Source organism: Pongo abelii, chromosome 1 (assembly GCF_028885655.2).
Source record: "Pongo abelii isolate AG06213 chromosome 1, NHGRI_mPonAbe1-v2.0_pri, whole genome shotgun sequence".
Taxonomy (NCBI): domain Eukaryota; kingdom Metazoa; phylum Chordata; class Mammalia; order Primates; family Hominidae; genus Pongo; species Pongo abelii.
Window position 1 is genome coordinate 74,932,898 of NC_071985.2, and position 10,628 is coordinate 74,943,525.

General features: G+C 42.0%; 1 pseudogene; it reads left to right on the forward strand.

Moving 5' to 3' along the window:
• The first annotated feature begins 1,309 nt into the window (after positions 1-1,309).
• Positions 1,310-6,367, forward strand: LOC100453376 (endosome-associated-trafficking regulator 1-like; annotated as a pseudogene).
• The last annotated feature ends 4,261 nt before the right edge of the window (positions 6,368-10,628 follow it).

The following is a 10,628-nucleotide window of genomic DNA, read 5'->3' on the forward strand; positions in this document are numbered from 1 at the left end:
AAGCCACCATTGATGATTCCAGCTGCCGACAACAGCAAAGCAGGAAAATTTCAGAGGAAACCTCTGCAACACATGTGCCTCCTCAACCAGAAGAGCGATGAAATGCTTCTGCTGCCTTTCTTACTCCAAATCTCAGGTGATTGCCTCTCACTGGTGGAATCTAACTGGGAACACTGCCAGCAAAGTATTCAGGGACATGTGGTTCTCTGGCTTTCAACCCCTGAGATTAAGGTGGAGTGTAGAAGGAATGGCATGATGTTGTCCACAGACAATTAAGCACGAAAGATTTCTAAGTGTAACTATAGAAAAATAAATTCTAAGGCAGCTAACCTTTGCTGAGGACCTGAGGAGCAATACAATCTATGCTTAAAGATAGGTGTTGTCATGAGAGCTGGGGCCTTTGAAGAAGGCTTTGGGTAGAGTCAGAACCTAAGACAAGGCTTTGATGAGTAGGGAAGGAAAAAGAAGAAGAGTGCATGGAGATGAATACTCAAGCATTTATTCTGTCGCTCACTCATGCAATTAGCCTTACATTCAGCAAACATTTATTGCTAAGCATTAGGCTAGGTAACTGGAATCCTAGACAATGAGAAGCCACTGAGGCTTTTTAAGAAAGGGAATAATTTGATGAGATTTTTAGTGTAGAAAGATCATTTCGAAAATTTATATGGGCTTAGACAAAGCTGAAAGGACGTGCACCTCAATGTTACAATGCTTGTCTCTGAATGGGAAAATTGTGAGTAAATGTTACTTTCTTTCCTGCATGTCTCATATTTTTTAAATATCATACAATGAGTGTGCATTACTTTCTAACAGAAAAAAATTTTTCAAGTAAGAAGATAGAAAGATCAAACTTTTCACAGCGTGGAGGAGGCTTATTACACATTTTGTCATGTGATGGTTCCAAAGACTAGGATACCCTAACTTTCCCCCTCACCTTCTCCTTCTCCCAATTGCCTCTTACTCATTCCCCAGTTTTCAACTGAAACTTTGCTTCACTGAAAAGCTTTGCTTGACCCCTAAGGCTGTTAGCTCTCCAAGTTTTTACACTCTTGGTCCGCGGGGTTCTCGTACCATTTGTGATACTTACAAGTATGGAATGTCTGTCTTTCCCACCAGAACATAAGCCCCATGAGGGCAGGATCACAGATGTTTCCCAAGCACAGTGGTCCCTCCATTAAATATCATTGGAATGAATCAATATGGCTTTATGGGGTATAAGACTGGAGACAGGCAGACCAGTAAGAAGGCAGTTATGGTCATCTTGACAAGGGATGGAGAGTACCTATACTGAATAAAGGGCAGAGCAATGGAGGGGAGGAAGAGCTATGGAGATGTCACAGAAAACAATCTGCAGAACCTAGTGACTACTTGGATCCATTCAACAAGAAACAGAGGTTTGGGGAAAATTTTGGAGATAGAACTGATAGGACTTGCTGAAGGATTAGATGCTAGAATGATGGAAAGAGAAAGAGATCAGGGAGACTTCAAGAGTTTTGTCTTGAGCAGCTGGATATATGGTGATAAAAATTTTCTGAGCTGGAGATGGCAATTGTTAGAAGGAGGGATAAGAGTTGCAATTTCAGATGAGAAGTAAGGAGTGGGAAGAAACACAGGGTGAATCCCAGATTTTGGCTTGTGGGTCATTCTTTTAGACTAAAAATACAGAAAGTGAACTAAGCTCAAGGAAAAAACCTGAATTCGGTTTTGGACAAGTTGAGTTCAAAGCGCCCATTGAGACATCAAAAATATACACAATTATCCAGGTCTACAATTCAGGAGAGATTTCTAGATGTAGATAAAGATATGGACTTGGTGATTATAGTAAAGCCATCCAGGTAAATAAGAACTTACATAAGATGAAAAGGGCAGAAAAAGACCAACATCAAAACTTTTGGGAAACTGATATTTATGAGGAAGAGGTGCCCTAAAAGGAAATTGAAAAGGAATTGTCAGAAAGGTGAGAATATCAGGAAATTATATGAAACAAGGAGCATCATTTTAATCAAGGCAAGAGTTATAAGAAGTGAGCAATACATTGAGTGACAAGTAGGAGCCAGATGCTGGAGATCCTTAAATGCCAGGGAACACACATCCACTGAAAATAAAGGTATGAAAAAAGATATTCCATGCCAATGGAAACAACAACAAAAAAAAAGAGCAAGACTTGCTATACTTCTATCAGACAAAACAGATTTCAAGAAAAAAACAACTATAAGAAGAGACAAACAAGGTCACTATACAATGATAAACGGGTCTCAGGAGGCAGAGGTTGCAATGAGCTGAGACTGTACCACTGCACTCCAGCCTGGGCAACAGAATGAGACTCTGCTCAAAAAAAAAAAAAATGATACATAAGTCAATTCAGCAAGAGGAGATAACAATTTTGAATAAATGTGCACCCAACACTGGAGCACCCAGATATATAAAGTAAATATTGTTAGAGCTAAAGAGAGAGATAGGCCCTGATACAATAATAGCTGGAGACTTCAACACCTCACTTTCAGCATTGGACAGATCTTCCAGACAGAAAATAAACAAAGAAACATTAATTGGCACTATAGACCAAATGGTTCTCATAGATATTTACAGAATATTTCATCCAACGGCTGCAGAATACCCATTCTCCTCAGCACATGGATCATTCTCAAGGATAGATCACATGTTAGGTCACAAAACAAGTCTTAAAACATCAAAAAAATTGAAATAATATCAAGCATCTTCTCTGACCACAATGGAATAAAACTAGAAATCAATAACAAGAAGAATTTTGGAAACTATACAAATACATGCAAATTAAACAATATGCTCCTGAATGACCAGTGGGTCAATGAAGAAATTAAGAAGGAATTTGAAAATTTCTTGAAACAAATGATAATGAAAACACAACATACCAAAACTATGGGATATATAAAAGCACTGCTAAGAGGGAATTTTATAGTTAAAAGTGCCTACACTGAAAAAGAAGAAAAACTTCAAATAACCTAACAATGCATCTTAAAGAACTAGAAAAGCAAGAGCAAAACAAACCCAAAATTAGTAGCAGAAATGATGTAATAAAGATCAGAGAAGAAATAAATAAAATTAAAATGAAGAAAACAATACAAAAGATAAAAGAAACAAAAAGTTGGTTTTTTAAAAAGTTAAACAAAATAGAGGCTGGGTGTGGTGGCTCATGCCTGTAATCCCAGCACTTTGGGAGCCCAAGGCAGGAGGATCACTTGAGGTCAGGAGTTTGAGGCAAGCTTGGGCAACATGGTGAAACCCTGTCTCTATAAAATATACAAAAATCAGCTGGGCGGCGTGTCCATGCGTGTAATCCCAGCTACTTGGGAGGCTAAGGCAAGAGATTCACTTGAACCTGGGAGGCAGAGGTTGTAGCAAGCCGAGATCATGCCACTGCACTTCAGCCTGGGTGACAGAACAAGGCTCTGTCTCAAAAAAAAAAAAAAAAAAAAAAAAAAGGCAAACCTTTAGCCAGATTAAGAAAAAGAAGGTAAACAAACAAATAAAATCAGAAATGAAAAAGGAGGCATTACAACTGATACCACAGAAATTCAAAAGATTATTAGTGGCTACTATGAACAACTATATGCCAATAAATTGGGAAATCTAGAAGAAATGGACAAATTCCTAGACACATACAACCTCCCCAGGTTGAACCATGAAGAAATCCAAAACCTGAACAGACCAATAACAAGCAACAAGATCGAAACCATAATAAAAAGTCTCCCAGTAACGAAAAGCACAGGACTTGGTTTCACTGTTGAATTCTATCAAACATTTAAAGAAGAAATAATACCAATCCTATTCAAACTATTCCAAAAATAGAGGAGGAGGGAATACTTACAAACTCATTCTGAGGTTAGTATGATACCAAAACCAAACAAAGACACATCCAAAAAAAAAAAGAAAACTACATGCGAATATCTGATTAATACTGGTGCAATAATCCTCAACAAACTACTACCATACCAAATTCAACAATACATTAAAAAGATCATTCATCGGCTGGGCGTGGTGGCTCATACCTGTAATTTCAGCACTTTGGGAGGCCAAGGAGGGCGGATCACGAGGTCAGGAGATCAAGACCATACTGGCTAACACGGTGAAACCCCGTCTCTAATAATAATACAAAAAATTAGCCGGGCGTGGTCGCGGGCACCTGTAGTCCCAGCCACTCGGAAGGCTGAGGCAGGAGAATGGCGTGAACCCGGGAGGCAGAGCTTACAGTGAGCCGAGATCGCGCCACTACACTCCAGCCTGGGTGACAGAGCGAGACTCCGTCTCAAAAAAAAAAAAAAAAAAATCATTTATCATGACCACGTGGAATTTATCCCTGGGATGCAAGAATAGTTCAACATACACACATCAATCAGTGTGATACATCATATCAACAGAATGAAGGACAAAAATGATATGATCATTTTAATTGATGCTGAAAAAGCATTTGATAAAATTCAACATCCCTTCATGATAAAAACCCTCAAAAAACCAGATATAGAAGGAACATACCTCAACATAATAAAAGCCATGTATGACAGACCCACAGCTAGTATCATACTGAATGGGGAAAAACCAAAAGCCTTTCCTGTAAGACCTGAAGAATGACATGGATGCCCACTGTCATCACTGTTATTCAACATAGTACTGGAAGTCCTAGCTACAGCAATCAGACAAGAGAAAGAAATAAAAGACATCCAAATTGGAAAGGAAGAAGTCAAATTAGCTACAGCAATCAGACAAGAGAAAGAAATAAAAGACATCCAAATTGGAAAGGAAGAAGTCAAATTACCTTTGCTTGCAGATGATATGATCTTACATTTGGAAAAACCTGAAAACTTCACCAAAAAACTATTAGAACTGGTAAATTCAGTAAAGCTGCAGGACAGAAAATCAATATACAAAAATTAGCATTTTAAGTAGCATTTCTATATGCCAACAGTGAAATCTGAAAAAGAAATTTAAAAAGTAATCCCACCTAATAATAGCTACAAATAAAATCAAATACCTAAGAAATGGAGAGGCTCGGCGGAGCAGGGGCGGCCGAGCGGTGGGCGACGGGGGCTGCTACACTAGCCGCGGCACTGGCGGAGCCCGGGCCATGGAGCCGCCGCTGCCGGGCTAGGCAGGTCCTGCCTCGCCGGGCCCGCAGCGCTGTCGAGCTACCCGCGCCGCCCGGGCGCCACCCCGCTGTCCCGAGCCTGGAGCCTCGCCATTCCCGACGATGACAAATTTGAAGATCTTGAAGAGGCAAATCCATTCTTCTTTAAAGAGTTTCTGAAGACCAAGAACCTCGGCCTGTCAAAAGAGGACCCAGCCAGCAGAATGTATGCAAAGGAAGCCTCGAGGCATTCACTGGGACTTGACCACAACTCCTCACCCTCCCAAACCGGGGCGGGGGGGGGTATGGCCTGGAGAATCACCAGCCATTTTTCGAGGACCCGACAGGGGCCGGTGACCTCCTGGATAAGGAGGAGGATGAGGACACCGGATGGAGTGGGGCCTACCTGCCGTCCGCCATGGAGCACACTCACCCCGAGAGGGTCCCTGCCGGCACGTGCCCTGCAGCACATAACTTTCCTTTTTCTCCACCCCGTCGGAGCTGGCAGGGCCTGAGTCTCTGACCCCGTGGGCGTTGAGTGACACTGATTCTCATGTCTCCGGCCTCTCCGGCAGGGAGTCCTAGCGCAGACTTTGCGGCTCATGGAGAGTCTCTGGCAGACAGGCACCTGCGGAAGCTGCAGATAAGTTACGAAGCACTGAAAGATGAAAATTCTAAGCTGAGAAGAAAGCTGAATGAGGTTTAGAGCTTCTCTGAAGCTCAAACAGAAATGGTGAGGACACTTGAGCGGAAATTAGAAGCAAAAATGATCAAGGAGGAAAGCGACTACCACGACTCGGAGTCGGTGGTTCAGCAGGTGGAGCAGAACCTGGAGCTGATGACCAAACGGGCTGTAAAGGCAGAAAACCACGTCGTGAAACTGAAACAGGAAATCAATTTGCTCCAGGCGCAGGTCTCCAACTTCCAGCGAGAGAATGAAGCCCTGCGATGCGGCCAGGGCGCCAGCCTGACAGTAGTGAAGCAGAACGCCGACGTGGCCTTGCAGAACCTCTGGGTGGTCATGAACAGCGCACAGGCTTCCATTAAGCAACTGGTTTCCGGAGCTGAGACACAGAATCTTGGTGCCGAAATCCTTAAATCTATAGACAGAATTTCTGAAATTAAAGACGAGGAGGAAGACTCTTGAGGACCCCTGGGTGTTCTCAGCATGAAGCTCCGTGTATGCCCTGAAATCACCACTGCTTGATCTAAATGTGCTGTTGTGTCCTTAAATATGCAGTCTTCACCCAGAGTAAAGTGTTTATCGCAAGAGTCCAGTGTTGTGCCCTCTCTTGGCCACCGCAATGGGAGCAGCCCTGGCCGAGTTGCCTCTGTGGTTTCTATGCAGCCCTTCTTGGCGAAATTCCTGCGATCTTACAGATTCTAATGAGGAAGACATTGTCCTAAAGGCCAAAGATTTTAAGAAAAAGAGCGATTCTGGAATTAGTGTTTTCCAGTCCCATCCCAGAACATCAGTTGTAAGATAAGTACAATTGATTGTCCTTGATTTCATAAGTAGAACAAACACTAAATGTGCCTCTGAGACGGCGACCCTGGGCAGGGACCTCTGCCTTACGCCGACACTCAGGGCTCCCTCTGGCTCCCAGGTTACTCTTGTGGCCCCAGCGGGCGGTCCCTGCGGTCATGGCCCGAGTGCGCAGGGGCCACTGCATGGCTGCTGCTGTCCTCCCCGCGTGGCTGCTGCTGTCCCTGCTGTCCTCCCCCAGGACCCACGGGGACCAAGGTCACACATTCTGTTCTGTGAAGATGTCCAGATGCGCCTCTTTGGCTGGGGGTTCTGGTGGACTTTTCAAGTGGCATTTTGTACAATGCAGTTTAGAATTCAGGAATTTCAAGTATGTGCAGAGCCCACCCGGGTCTGTGAGGTCCCAGCTGTCTTTCTGACGGCCTTCTCGCAGAGGGGAGGCGACGAGCACTAAATGCCTTTTTTCCTATAGATTTTTTTTAAACTTTTTTCCTTCCTGTTCCAATTGATAGCTTTCTTATTTAATAAATTCTGTAGTTCACAAAAAAAAACCTAAGAATTAACCAAAGAAGTGAAAGATATCCATAATAAAAACTATAAAACACTGATTAAAGAAATTGAAGAAGACACCAAAAAATGGAAAGATATTCCATGTTCATTAATGGGAAAAATCAACATTGTTAAAATGTCCATACTACCCAAAGCAATCTACAGATTCAATACAATCCCTATCAAAATACCAGAGACATTCATCACAGAAATAGAAAAAACAATCGCACAATTTATAAGCAACCACAAAAGACCCAGAATAGCCAAACTATCCAAAATAAAAGGAACAAATCTGGAGGAATCACATTACCTGACTAAAAATTATACTACAAAGCTAAAGTAACAAAAACAGCATGGTATTGGCATAAAAACAGACACATAGAATGGAACAGAATAGAGAACCCAGAAACAAATTGACACACCCACAGTGAACTTATTTTTTACAAAGGTACAAAGAACACACTGGGGAAAAGCAGCCTCTTCAATAAATGGTGCTGGGAAAACTGGATATCCATATACAGAAGAATGAATCTAGACCCCTATCTCTTGCCATACACAAAAATCAATTCAAAATAGTTTAAAGACTTAAATCTAAGACCTCAAACTATGAAACTACTACAAAAAAAATTGGGAAAATGTCCAGGACATTGGTCTGGGAAAAGTCTTCTTGAGTAATATCCCACAAGCACAGACAATCAAAGCAAACATGGACAAATGGGATCACATCAAGTTAAAAAGCTTCCGTGCAGCAAAGGAAGCAATCAATAAAGTAAAGAGACAACCCAACAAATGGGAGAAAACATTTGCAAACGACCCATCTGACAAGGGATTAATACCTGGAATATACAAGGAGCTCAGACAACTCTATAGGAAAAGATCTAATAATACAATTTTTAAAAGGGCAAAAGAGCTGAATAGACATTTCTCAGAAGAAGACATATAAACGGCAAACAGACATATGAAAAGGTGCTCAACATCATTGATCATCAGAGAAATGCGAATCAAGACTATAATGAAATATCATCTCACCCCATTTAAAATGGCTAATATCCAAAAGACAGGCAATAACAAATGCTGGCAAGGATATAGAAAGAAGAGAACCCTTGTGCATGGTTGATGAGAATGTAATTTAGTACAACCACTATGGATAACAGTTTGGAGTTTTCTCAAAAAACTAAAAATAGAGCTACCATATGATCCAGCAGTCCCACTGCTGGGTAGATGCCCTAAAGAAAGGAAATCAGTATTTCAAAAAGGCATCTGCACTCCTATATTTACTACAGCACTGTTGACAATACCTAAGATTAGGAAGCAACCTAAGTGTCCATCAACAGAATGAATAAAGAAAATATGGTACATATATGGAGTACTTCAGCCATAATAAAAGAATGAAATTCTGTTATCTGCAACAACATGGATGGAACTGAAGGTCATTATATTAAGTGAAATAAGCCAGGCACAGAAAAACAGACATTGCATGTTCTCACTTATTTCTGGGATCTTAAAATCAGAGGATGATTAATGGGTACAAAAAAGTTAAAAAGAATGAATAAAGTTGAGTGCAGTTGCTCATGCCTGTAATTCCAGCACTTTGGGAGGCCAAGGTGGGCAGATCACTTGAGGCCAGGACTTCGAGACCAGCCTAGCCAACATGGCGAAACCCTATCTCTACTAAAAATACAAAAATTAGCCAAATGTAGTGTTACACACCTGTAATCCCAACTACTATAGAGGCTGAAACACGAGAATTGCTTGAACCCAGGAGGCAGAGGTTGCAGTGAGCCAAAATCACACCACTGCACTCCACCCTGGGCAACAGAGAAAAAAAAAAGAATAAGACCTAGTATTCGATAGCACAACAGGGTGACTACAGTCAATAACAATTTAATTGTACATTTTAATATAACTGAAAGAGTATAACTGGATTGTTTGTAACACAAAGGATAAATGCATGAGGGGATGGATGCCCCATTTTTCATGATGTGACTATTATGTATTGTATGCCTGTATCAAAACATTTTATGTACCCTATAAATATATATGCCTACTAAAACCCACAAAAAGTAAAATAAAAATATTTTTAAAATAAAATAATAAAATAAAATAAATGCCAGGGAAGAGGTTGACTCTTTACCCAGCTCCTCCATGATGAGTAGTGATGATGGGTGTATTGGATGTGCTGGCTATTGCCGGCTGAGCCTCCCAGCCCTGCAGGGGAATTAAAAAACAATGTGGGCCACGGGTCCAGAATCTGAGATTTGGAAGAAGGAAGTAGAGAATGACCTTTTAAGAATATATTTCTCCTAAAAAAATATGTCATATAAACCAAATCACCACAGACTTGGATAAGCTGAAGAGTCAAACCCAGAATTTCAAGAGCTGTCATTATTTTGCTTGGTTCTTCTAATCAGACCTTCAGCAATGAGTCCAAAACTAACCACGGCTCATCCAATAGCCTCTACCATGAGCCTCTGTTGTAGAGCTTTGGCGCCACATGGACCATGGAGCTTTTTGTTTATGTTCCAGAAGGAGCCGTCAGGCAAGTGCAGAAAAAGATCCATCCACCTTTCCATTACAATGTTCCACAAGAAGAATGAGATGGCCTGAGGCAAGGGGAAAGCAGACATCATGACTCTCTTAAACTTTGGCAGCCTTACCTTCTACCATGCCACTGTGGTTTTGGGAGAGATTTAAAACTAAGCTTCAAAAACAATTACTAAGGAAGGATCTGGCTAAACATAACCACACAGGGAGATAGAGATGAGGCGGGTCTGTGCAGAAGACACTGGGGTGCATGGAGACTGTGTGAGCATGAACGTGGGGGAAGGCACCTTGGCTGACGTCTTAGTGGATAGCGTGTATTAGGGAGCCTGTGTGTCACCAGAGTATGTGTCTCTCTGTTTGAACTGGAAAAGCAAATAGCAATTCAGACTGACAGAAAGATGGTTGGTAACTGGCAGTGTGTTTATGAACATCTGCATGAAACTGTGCTTGGCATAAACACATTGCAGACACACAATGTGTGGTTGCTTTCAAACAGTCCCAAAGTTCCAAACACTGACAGAAGCCACAAGCTGCAGAGACTCAACTGAGGGATGAACTGGATCCATCTGCTGCCCCAGGAACGGCTGGCCTGAGAACTCTGTGCTTGAGAACCTGGCTGGGGAGACAGAGAATAAAGAGCAAGGTAAACACAGCTGATGGGGAAGCTCTTTGATCAAAGCTTTGGCCAACCTTCCCCCTAGCCCCCAGTTTCACTCCACACTGGGTTCCTCTTCCCAGTGGAAGGTGAGTGAATAGGCAGAGAAATCTTAAAGAGAGAGACCGCCTCCAGGGATGCAAAAGCCAGAGCCTGCACAGCCTTGATGTCCTGAAGCTCAAGAAGCTGTGGGTGAGCTGAGTCCTCTACATTTCCTTCCCAGTGAGAGAAGACAGGCCCCTTCTTTCTCTTGGCTTGGTGGTGAGGCCTAGTGTCTCCAGTGGGATCAA